Source organism: Ovis canadensis, chromosome 18, assembly GCF_042477335.2.
Source record: "Ovis canadensis isolate MfBH-ARS-UI-01 breed Bighorn chromosome 18, ARS-UI_OviCan_v2, whole genome shotgun sequence".
In the NCBI taxonomy this organism is placed as follows: Eukaryota; Metazoa; Chordata; class Mammalia; order Artiodactyla; family Bovidae; genus Ovis; species Ovis canadensis.
This window is the reverse complement of record NC_091262.1, coordinates 26,955,822-26,968,296: the sequence shown is the minus strand read 5'-3', so window position 1 is coordinate 26,968,296 and position 12,475 is coordinate 26,955,822. Positions and strand designations below refer to the sequence as shown.

At 42.1% G+C, this 12,475-nt stretch overlaps 1 pseudogene; it reads left to right on the top strand.

Annotated features, from left to right (window-relative positions):
* The first annotated feature begins 674 nt into the window (after positions 1-674).
* On the top strand, positions 675-10,026 carry LOC138423742 (large ribosomal subunit protein eL36-like; annotated as a pseudogene).
* Positions 10,027-12,475: the final 2,449 nt, after the last annotated feature.

Sequence of the window (12,475 nt, the reverse complement as noted above, 5' to 3'; positions counted from 1 at the left end):
ATGTGAGTATCTTTCTGCAGGTCATCTCTTTCTCCATGGCTCTTCCTTTTCTAATAAAAAAAATTTTTTTAATAGTCGTGCCAAACTGCCTCCTCCCTCCCCGAAGTGTTGCATGGATTAAATATAATGAACTTTATGGTGCTTTGCAAACTGCAGATCTAAGGTGTTATTCCCTTGGTGAAAGTAAAGATAGGTTGTGCATCTTCCCTGAAGGAGTATAAAGGCTTGGAGTTTTCATTGAAGGCAAATCCACAATATGTATGGGACCCCCTTTTGTTTGCTTGCATTCTTTTGTGTAGGCCTTTGTGTAAATTAGACTTCTCTGGTGGCCCAGATGGTAAAAGCATCTGCTTACAATGCCGGAGACCTGGGTTCGATCCCTGTGTTGGGAAGATCCACCGGAGAAGGAAATGGCAACCCACTCTAGTATTCTTGCCTGGAAAATCCCATGGACAGAAGGGCCTGGCAAATTACAGTCCACGGGGTCGCAAAGAGTCGGACACGACTAAGCGACTTCACTTCACTTCAAACTTTGTGTAAATTTTCTCATTTTGTCTTCATTATAAGCCTGCGGGGCCGCTAATACTAAGACCCACTTGGCAGATAAGGAAACTAAGATTCAAAAAGATGAAGCAGTTCACCCAGAATCACACAATTGATATCACTTCTTCCCCATGAGGCCCTCAGGAGGCAGGTTCCTTCCAGGGTATGACATTGCCTTCCTGAGGGTGGCCCTTGTCCTCGGCACCCAGGATGGTTGGCAGAATTATATCCAAGGCAGGAGAAAGAGAAGAAGCAAAAAAGAGAGGAGAAGACCCAAGAAAAGCTCACAGGAGATGCCACGGGACACATTGCCACCCTCTCCTCAGCCAGGTATAGTCTCATGATAACCAGCCAGGTTGTTGGCAAGATGCTGCCGGAGCACTTGACCTGAAGCAGCAGGGGCAACCGAAGAGAGTCTAGTGAAGGGCTCATGTTCCAAGGCGCAGGTGCATTTAAGAGAAGCAAACTTGGGATGGGGTCGCACATCAGGGTTAGTAATAGTGGGGACCATTGTAACTGCAGGCCTGAGGGCCTTGGGAGGGATGGTTATGCGAAGCCAGAGACAGCTGGAGTTGTAGCTGAAGGAGAGGGATATTCCTACTGAGCTTTGGTAGAAGAAAGCCATCTTCAGTACTTCTCTGGTGGTCCAGAGGTTGAGAATCCGCCTTCCAATGCACGGGCCATGGGTTCAATCCCTAGCCAGGGAGCTAGGATCTCACATGCCAGAGGCAACGAAGCCCAGATGCCACAACCAGGGAATCCATGCACCACAGGGAAAGATACCACTAACTGCAACCAAGATTCTACTTGCTGCAACTGAGATCTGATGTAGCCAGATGAACAAATATAAATTTTAAAATACATTTTTTATGTAGCCAAATAAAAAAATATAAATACATATTTTTTAAAAAGAGCGAGAGAAGTCATATTTTAGAGATACTGTAGAATTAAAATCAAGAGATCTGATGATGTCATTAAAAATGGAAAAGTAAGAGACTTCAGAAAACAATTATAAAGCTGGCAAAAACTTATCAGGATTGACTTTTACAGAACTCTGAATTTGAACAAAATTTTACAGCCCCCAGGGGAACATTAAAAAAGGAATACGTGCGCCTTCCACAGTGGCAGCCTTTGAAGAACAGCAGCCGTGGCTCTGAGCTACCCCGTGGCCATGGGCCTCAGCAAGAGCCGCAAGGTGACCAAGTACGTGAGCAAGCTGAGGCACAACGGCCGTCACGGGCACCTTACCAAACACACCATGTTTGTGCAGAACATGATCTGGGAAGTGTGCATCTTATGAGCAGCAGGTCATGGAGCTGCTCAAGGTCTCCAAGGACAAGCAGGCCCTCAAGTTCATCAAGAAAAGGGTGGGGGGAGAAGGAAGTGGACATGCAGGACATCTCTCTCCACGGGTACATGAGGAATATACCTTCAGACACACAAGCGCACGCAGAACACCAGCTGAGTGCGGACAGGAGGACCTGACCAGTGGAAAAGAGTATACAGAACCATGCAAAACTTAGTAGGATGAAGGAATTGGGGAGAAAAACAGGAGTGTTAGCAGGACTGGACCTGCCCTCGGCAGGTGGGGGAACTGAAGCAGGGGTCTGATCCCCACATTGGTGCCACTGTCTGAGTCAGAGGAGAAACATTTAAGGCTGAGAGTGAAACAGCTGATCTGTGGCAGCCTACATGGAATGAGAATCAGACAGTCCTTGCTGCAGCCATACATACCCTGAACAGGAACACTGGTCCCCTGGAAGGTGCACCGGCTCGGAGCTGGAGTTTAGGGATTGTGGAGCAATCCCAGGGCGAGGGCTGCTGTTGACTGCAGAGAGACAGATCGAGGGGATATGAGGGAGATCGCGGTGGGAAATGCCTGTGGAGGAAAGCCAGGCAGCCGTGGAAGCAAGGTGATACTGCTGAGTCACACGTGGAGGGGAGCCATCACCAAGCCTCTCTCTCCCCACACACCAGCACTGGCAGCCAAACAGGAGAGAGGCTGGCCCATCAAACGCCGGACGCACTGAGCTACAGAGTAGGACCCCAGCCAGGGTGCTCCTTTCAGTGACTGATGCGACTATCTACAGAGCAGGACCCTAGGCAAGGGAGCCCTCTAAGTGCCTGAATGGGCTGAGCTATGGAGAAAGACTGGCCAAAGAGGCCTTCTGATCACCAGCTACAAGAGGCTCAGAAAAAGACTGTGATAGAACCGTAACTCCTGCAGCCGAGGCAGTCCATCTCCCTGCACCCTTGGCACTGCCAGGGTCCCCACAAGCCAAGCAGCTGCATCACCTCCACATTCAACTCTCATTGGGGCGGAGCTGCCACAGGCAGAAAAAGTCTTGTGTCTATGCGTGCAGGGTTGCTTCAGTAGTGTCTGACTCTTCACAACCCTGTAGACTATGGCCTGCCAGGCTTCTCTATCAGAGAGGGGGTTCTCCAGGCAAGAATACTGGAGCATATTGGCCACTACTGGTTGCCATACGCTTCTGCTGCTGCGGCTGCTGCTGCGGCTGCTGCTGCTGCTAGGTCGCTTCAGTCATGTCTGACTCTGTGCAACCCCACAGACGGCAGCCCACCAGGCTCCCCCATCCCTGGGATTCTCCAGGCAAGAACACTGGAGTAGGTTGCCATTTCCTTCTCCAATGCATGAAAGTGAAAAGTGAAAGTGAAGTCGCTCAGTCGTGTCCGACTCTTAGCGACCCCAAGGACTGCAGCCCACCAGGCTCCTCCATCCATGGGATTTTCCAGGCAAGAGTACTGGACTGGGGTGCCTTTGCCTTCTCCAGCCATTCCCTTCTAGAGCACATATTTCCTGCTACCCTAGCCACCAACCCTCCTGAGTACCCGGTGCTGCCAGAACCCTTGTGACCCAAGCAGCTGCACCACCTTCACACCTGGCCCTCAGAAGGGCAAACCCAAGCCCTCCAGAGCAGCCTCAGGGGGAAACCCCAGTGGACAAACCACGTGTAGAGGTGGAAATAAAACCACAGTTGAAACCAGGGGCAGTGTGCCTAAGGAAGAAGACTCAAACCCTTCCCACCAGCTGTACAAGATGCAGATTAAATCCACACGATCAACTAAGCAGACTCTGTGTCTATGGAATATATAAAAGGCCACTGAGAGCTCCCACAAAAGTAAATGCACTAGTTCTGGTAGCTGTGGACATTGGAGGCAAGAACACACAGGAGTAGGACCAGATTAGAATCTGAGCTGCCCCCATAGCAGGTCCAGAGATCAGCAGTGTTGGAGGGCATCCTAGGGAGGTGAGGTGGACTGTGACTCCCAGCGAGGGAAAGGACTGTGATAGCAGCGACTCAAGAAAAATATTTTTTTAATTTGCTCTGTAGATTCTTTTGTATTATTTTTTTATTTCCCTTTCAACCCCCCACCCCCATTGTAGTTGTTGATTTTATTGGCACTAAGAAATCCAATTAAGCTATTGAGCTTTTTTTTTCTCAGTCACATTTTTTATTGTTGTCTTAAACCTCTGCCTCTATGTTGGGCTTTTGCAGTTCCGTGGAGTTTTCCTCTTTTTTTTTTCTTTTCTTTTTTTCTCTCTTTAATTTTAATTTTTAACTTTTTAAACCTATTATTTTTTCTACATTTATTCCTTTGTTTGCTTTCCTACTGTTCTTTCCCCTCTGCAGTTAATTTTTTAATGTATACAAATCTTCTTTATCTACCTCTATTTAACTTTGCATATTTATTATTTCTTTCCTTTCTTTCCTTTCTCTCAACATATTTGTTAAGTGTTGTTTTCATTGCTTTATTCCCCCACTTGGCACCTTTAGTTTTGTTTTCCAGTTTGTGCTTGTTAGTTTTGTTCTCAATTGGTAAATATTTTTTATTTCCTTTGTTAGCCAGGTCAATATACTGTACTTTATTTTTGTTGGACTGTTTTGACTTTGCTCATGGGTGTATATGTACATGTGTATATTCCATTATTTTAATTATTATTTGCCTGATTTTGTAACTACCATTTGTCTGGGATTCATCTTTGGTTTCTTATTTTTGGATATTTGTTCTAATCTCATTTAATGCCATATCAAACCACTTGTGGAATCTTTGTTCCTGGCCAGAGATCAAGCCCTGAGCCTTTGGAGTGGGAGCACTGACTCCAAGACCCTAGACTAACAGAGAACCAACCCTAGGGAGTATCAAACAGTGAGAACTCACACAGAGGAACCCACTTGAATACAACACCCAGCATCACCCAACCACCAGTAGCACCCTGTGCAGGACGTCTCACCTAAACAACAAACAAAACAAAAATACAAACCCAACCATCAGCAGACAGGATTACCACCTCAGTCAGCCTTGCCATCAGAGGAAAAAAAGGAAACAAAAACTCAGCACAAATCTCACCCTATACGAAGCTCACACCAACCACTGGACCAACCTTAGGATGGAAGAAACCAAAAGGAAGAAAGAATTCAACCTTCTTCAAGGAAAGAATTCAACTTTCCTTGAAGCCTGGGAAAAGGAGGCTTCAAACACAATAACTTTTTTAAAAAATAATGAAAAGGCAGAGAAATACAAATACAGCACAAACGAAGCACACTAGAAACACGAAAGTACAAATAAATGAAGAGGAAATAGGCAAACTGCCTGAAAAAGAATTCAGAACAATGATAGTAAAGATCATCGAAAACCTTGAAAACAAAATGGAGAAAATGCAAGAATCAATTAATAAAGACCTAGAAGAATTAAAGAATAAACATACAGAGACAAACAACACAACTACTGAAATTAAAAATACTCTAGGAGGAATCAACAGCAGAATATTTGAAGCAGAAGATCAAATCAGTGAGCTGGAAGATAAAATTGTGGAAATAACTTCTGAAGAGCAGAATAAAAGGAATGAAAAGAGCTAAGGAGAGTCTCAGAGACCTCTGGGACCATATCAAATGCAAACATTCAAATTATAGGGGTCCCAGAAGAAGAAGAGAAAAAGAAAGGGTATGAGAAAACTTTTGAAGGGATTATAGTTGAAAATTTCCCTGACATGGAAAAGGAAATAGTCACTCAAGTCCAAGGAGCATGAAGAGTCCCATACAGGATAAATCCAAGGAGAAACATGCCAAGACACATACTAATCAAACTAACAAAGACTAAACACAAAGAAAGAACACTGAAAGCGGCAAGGGAGGAGCAATAAGTAACACACAAGGAAGCCGAATGCACTTTCCAGCTGATCTTTCAGCAGAAACTCTGCAGGACAGAAGGGAATGGGAGGGTATATTTAAAGTACTGTAAGGGAAAAGTCTACAACCAAGATTACCGTACCCAGCAAGTATCTCATTCAAAATTGATGGAGAAATAAAAAGTTTTCAGGCAAGCAAAAGTTCAGAGAATTCAGCACCACCAAACCAGCTTTACAACAAATGTTCAGTTCAGTTCAGTTCAGTCGCTCAACAAATGTTAAAGGGACTTATATAGTCAAGAAATACAACAGAAAAAAAAGATCTACAAAATCGACCCCAAACAATTAATAAAATGGCAATAGGAACATATATATCACTAATTACTTTAAAAGTAAATGGATTAAAGGCTCCAACCAAAAGACACAGACTAGCTGAATGGATAGGAAAAAAAAAAAAAAAGACCCATATACATGCTATCTACAAGAAACCCACTTCAGACCCAAAGACACATATAGACTGAAAGTGAGAGGATGGAAAAATATATTCCATGCAAATGGGAAGCAAAAGAAAGCTGAAGTAGCAATTCTCGTATCAGACAAAATACACCTTAAAATAGAGAAGATTACAAGATATAAGGAAGGACACTATATAACGACCAAGGGATCAATCCAAGAGGATTGTAACAATTGTAAATATCTATGCACCCAACGTAGGAGCACCTCAATACATGAAACAAACACTAACAGACATAAAAGGAGAAACTGACAGTAACACAACCCACTCACACCAACAGACAGATCATCAAAACAGAAAATCAATAAGGAAACACAAACCTTAAATGATACTTTAGATGAGACGGATATCATTGATATCTTCAGGACATTCCATCCAAATGCAGAAGAATACACCTTCTTCTCAAGTGCACATGGAACATTCTCAAGGATAGACCACATCTTAGGTTACAAATCAGACCTCAGTAAATTTTTAAAAATTGAAATCGTACAAAGCATCTTTCTCCAACCACAATGCTGAAGCTACGTATCAATTACAAGAAAAAAAGTGTAAGAAACACAAACACATGGAGATTAAACAATGCGTTTCTAAATAACCAACAGGTTACTGAAGAAATCAAAAGGAAAATTAAAAAATTTCTAGAAACAAATGACAATGAGACCACAACAACTCAAACTCTATGGGATGCAGCAAAAGTAGTTTTAAGAGGGAAGTTTATAGTGATATAGTCCTACCTCCAAAAAACAACGAAAACATTGAATAGACAACCTAATTTTACACCTATAACAACTGGAAAAAGAAGAACAAAAAAACGTAGAAGGAAAAAGCTCATAAAGATCTGAGCAGAAATACATGAAAAAGAAATGAAAGAAACAATAGTAAAGATTAATAAAACCAAAAGCTGGTTCTTTGAGAAGATAAACAAAACTGACAAACCTTTAGCCAGACTCATCAAGAAAAAAAGAGAGAATAATCAAATCAACAAAATTAGAAATGAAAAAGGAGAGGTTACAACAGACAATGCAGAAATACAAAGGATTATAAGAGACTATTATGAACAACATATCACAAGCTGGAATCAAGATTGCCGGAAGAAATATCAATAACCTCAGATATGCAGATGACACCACCCTTATGGCAGAAAGTGAAGAGGAACTAAAAAGCCTCTTGATGAAAGTGAAAGTGGAGACTGAAAACGTTGGCTTAAAGCTCAACATTCAGAAAACGAAGATCATGGCATCCGGTCCCATCACTTCATGGGAAATAGACGGGGAAACAGTGGGAACAGTGTCAGACTTTATTTTTGGGGGCTCCAAAATCACTGCAGATGGTGACTGCAGCCATGAAATTAAACGACACTTACTCCTTGGAAGAAAAGTTATGACCAACCTAGACAGCATTTTCAAAAGCAGAGACATTACTTTGCCGACTAAGGTCCGTCTAGTCAAGGCTATGGTTTTTCCTGTGGTCATGTATGGATGTGAGAGTTGGACTGTGAAGAAGGCTGAGCACCGAAGAATTGATGCTTTTGAACTGTGGTGTTGGAGAAGACTCTTGAAAGTCCCTTGGACTTCAAGGAGATCCAACCAGTCCATTCTGAAGGAGATCAACCCTGGGATTTCTTTGGAGGGAATGATGCTGAAGCTGAAACTCCAGTACTTTGTCCACTTCGTGGGAAGAGCTGACTCATTGGAAAAGACTCTGATGCTGGGAGGGATTGGGGGCAGTAGGAGAAAGGGACAACCGAGGATGAGATGGCTGGATGGCATCATGGACTCGATGGATGTGAGTCTGAGGGAACTCCGGGAGATGGTGATGAACAGCGAGGCCTGGCATGCTGCGATTCATGGGGTCGCAAGGAGTCAGACACGACTGAGTGACTGAACTGAACTGAACTGAATGAAAGAAATCAAAGATGACACAAACAGAGAGAGAGATATTTCATGTTCCTAGGTAGGAAGAATCAATATTGTGAAAATGACTATACTACCAAACTCAATCTACAGATTTAATGTGATCCTTATCAAATTACCAATGGCATTTTACACAGAACTAGAAAAATTTCACAACTCATATGGAAACACAAAAGACCACAAATAGCCAAACCAGTCTTGAGAAAGAAGAACGGAGCTGGAGGAATCAACCTTCCTGTCTTCAGATTATACTACAAAGTTATGGTCATCAAGACAGTATGGTACTGGCACAAAAACAGAAATATAGACCAATGGAACAAGATAGAAAGTCCAAAAACCTATGGATACCTTATTTTTTACAAAGAAGGCAAGAATATACAATTGGACAATGACAGCCTCTTCAACAAATGGTGCTGGGAAAACTGGACAGCTACATGTAAAAAAATGAAATTAGAACACCTCATAACACCATACACAAAGATAAACTCAAAATGGATTAAAGACCTAAATGTAAGACTGGAAGCTATAAACCTCTTAGAGGAAAACATAGGCAAAACACTCAATTACATAAATCAAAGCAAGATCCTCTATGACCCATCTCCTAGAGTAATGGAAATAAAAACATAAGTAAGCAAGTGGGACCTGATTAAACTTAAAAGCTTTTTCACAGTAAAGGAAACTATAAGCAAGGTGAAAAGAAAGCCCTAAGAATGGGAGAAAATAATAGCAAATGAAACTGACAAAGGATTAATTTCCAAAATAAACAAGCAACTCTTACAACTCAATACCAGAAAAACAAACAACCCAATCAAACAGTGGGAAAACAACCTAAACGGACATTTCTCCAAAGAAGACATACAGATGACTAACAAACACATGAAAGATGCTCAGCATTGCTCGTTATTAGAGAAATGCAAATCAAAACTACAATGAGATATCACCTCACACCAGTCAGAATGGCCATCATCAAAAAGTCTACAAACAATAAATGCTGGAGAGGGTGTGGAGAAAAGGGAACACTCCTGCATTATTGGTGGGAATGTAAATTGATACAGCCACCAAGGAAGATGGTATGGAGATTCCTTAAAGGACTAGGAATAAAACCACCATATGACGCAGCAATCCCACTCCTAGGCATATACCCTGAGGAAACAAAAATTGAAAATTGTTCATTGCAGCACTATTTACAATAGCTAGAACATGGAAGCAACCTAGATGTCCAATGACAGATGAATGGATAAAGAAGTTGTGGTACGTATACACGATGGAATATTACTCAGCCGTAAAAAGGAACGCATTTGAATCAGTTTTAATGAGGTGGATAAACCTAGAATCTATTAAACAGAGTGAAGTGAGTCAGAAAGAGAAGGATAAATACTGTATTCTAACCCATATATACGGAATCTAGAAAAATGGTATTGAAGTATTTACAGGGCAGCAATGGAGAAACAGACATAGAGAACAGACTTATGGACATGGGGAGATGGGAGGAGGGGGTGAGATGTATGGAAAGAGTCACATGGAAACTTACATTATCGTATGTAAAATAGATAGCCAACAGGAATTTGCTGTATGGCTCAGGAAACTCAAAGAGGGGCTCTGTATCAGCCTAGAGGGCTGGGATGGGGTGGGAGATGGGAGTTTCAAAAGGGAGGGGATATACATATACCTATGGCTGATTCATGCTGAGGTTTGACAGAAAACAACAAAATTCTGTAAAGCAATTATCCTTCAATAAAAAATAAATTAAAAAAGAATATAATTAGCCTCCAATTAAAATAAATAATTTTTTAAAAAAATAAAGGGGAAAAAAAAGGGTGAGGACACACAAAAGTGCCAAGAGGAAGAGAGAGGAGCTGAGCGATGCCATGGCCTCCATGAGGAAAGTGGCAGCCAAGAAGGACTGAGCCCTTCCCCTCTGTGCACAATAAACCTTTTCAGATAAACAAAAAAAAAAAAAAAAGGAAAGAAGAAACACAATTTTCATTCTAAAAAAAAACACAGTTCAATTCAGTTCAATTTCTCAGTCATGTCCGACTCTTTGCAACCCCATGGACTGCAGCATGCCAGGCTTCCCTGTCCTTCACCAACTCCTGAATCTTGCTCAGACTTAAGCCCACTGAGTCAGTGATGCCATCCAACCATCTCATCCTCTGTCATCCCCTTCTCCTCCCACCTTCAATCTTTCCCAGCCTCAGAGTCTTTTCCAATGAGTCAGCTCTTCGCATCAGGTGGCCAAAGTTTTTGAGCTTCAGCTTCAGCATCAGTCCTTCCAATGAATGTTCAGGACTAATTTTCTTTCTGATTGACTGGTTTGATCTCCTTACAATCCAAAAAACCCACCATGACATTTTAATTTACCTACTTATTATCCCCCAACCTCTACCTTATCAGCAGGCATGAGGATGGTGGTCCAGATTCTTGGTGTGGGCTTGCTGGTGTCAAAAGAGGCAACACTGATCCTGGTCTCTAGGAACTGTCGTTGTGTGATTGGACCCGTCTGATGGATCCTTGCGAGATGAGTCTTAGAACTTTCTCAGGGCTAGGGTAGCTTCCCAGGTGGTGTTTGTCAGAAGCATTTAAAGGTGAATGTTCTATTTTCAGGTCCCTAGAGCAGGGGATGGGCCTTCCCTGGTGGCTAAGCAGTAAAGAATCTGCCTGTAATGCAGGAGACCCAGGTTTGATCCCTTCAGGCAATCCCCTGGAGGAGGGAAAGGCAACCTGCCCCAGTACTCTTGCCTAGAGAATCTCATAGACAGAGGAGCCTGAAGGGCTGCAGTCCATAGGGTTGCAAAGAGTCGCACATGATTAAGCAACTAATGTATACACACACACACACACAGCAGGGGATAGCAGACAGGGCCTGCAATGGATGGGCTGAGTAGCCTGGATAGGGGAAGTTCAGGGCAGAGGTGCATGGGGGCATAAAGACTTTGGGTGCCATCTGCATATGGCATAGGGAATCAGGAGAGACGTGTGTGTGTCCCACGCCTGCAAAATATCTAAGACCCTAAGTTTTCACCTCTGACTGACGTTTAAGGTGAAGTTGCTCAGTCATGTCCGACTCTTCGCTAACCCATGGGCTGTAGCCTACCAGACTCCTCCGTCCATGGAATTTTCCAGGCAAGAGTACTGGAGTGGGTTGCCGTTTCCTTCTCCAGGGGATCTTCCCGATCCAGGGATCAAACCCAGGTCTCCCACATTACAGGTTACCATCTGAGCCACCGGGGAAGCCTGACTGACCTTTAAGCTCCGCACAGAGAATGACGGCTAAGTCGGAGCTGTAAAAGACCTGGCTTAGCATTGAAGAAGGGGCCCAATCAGTGACAGAACCAATCAGGAAAGACCAGGAGCATTTTCTTTTCTTTTCCTCTTTGACTCTTTTCCTTTAAGGAAATCTCGGTCAAATGATTAGTTTCTTGATTAACAAACAAGAGGCGACTTCAACGGTCAAACATGACAAAGACCATGGTCTTTTAGAAAGTGGTTCAGAAGAATCACTAAACAAACAACATCCCATACTAAGCAGTAAGAGAACTCACAGAGGTAAAAACCTGATTTCTAGTACCATATTATGATATGCAAAGTGTCCATTTTCTGGGAAAAAAAAATTAGTGACATATAAAGAAACAAGAGAATATGGCTCATTTGCAAAAAAGAAAGAAAAGAATTAGAAATCATTCCTGAGGAAGGTCAAACATTGGATTTACTAGACAAAGACTTTAGATCAAATAAACTGTCTTAAATATGTTCAAAGAACTAAAGGAAACCATGCACGAGGAAATAAAAGAAAGCAGGAGAACAATGTCTAAAAAATAAGAGATAATAGATAGAAAGTACAAAAGGGAACCAAACAGAAAGTCTGATGTTGAAAATTACAGTGATTTAGATGAAAAAAATTACCTGATGGGCTCAATGATAGATTTGAGCAGAGGAAATAATCAGCAAACTAGAAGATAAATCAATAGAGAAGGAAACCTGGGAAATTCACAAAAATTCAGAAATTTAAGAACATACTCTTTTAAACAATTGATGAGTCAAAGAAAAAATCACAGAGATTTTAACAAATTTTTTGACATAAATATGAAAACATAAAATCTACAGAATGTGGTGAAAGTAGCGTTCAAAGGGAAATTTATAGCTTTAAATGTCTTTGTTAAAAAATAAGATCTCAATACTCTGATTTCTCTTCAGATTGCATAAACCATTTAACCTTTAAAAAAATAAGATCTCCAGAAATCTCTGGCTGTCCAGTGGTTATGATTCTACACTTTCACAGCTGAGGGCCTGGGTTCTATCCCTGGTTGGGGAACTAAGATCCCACAAGCCACACAGCATGGCCCAAAAGAAAAAAAA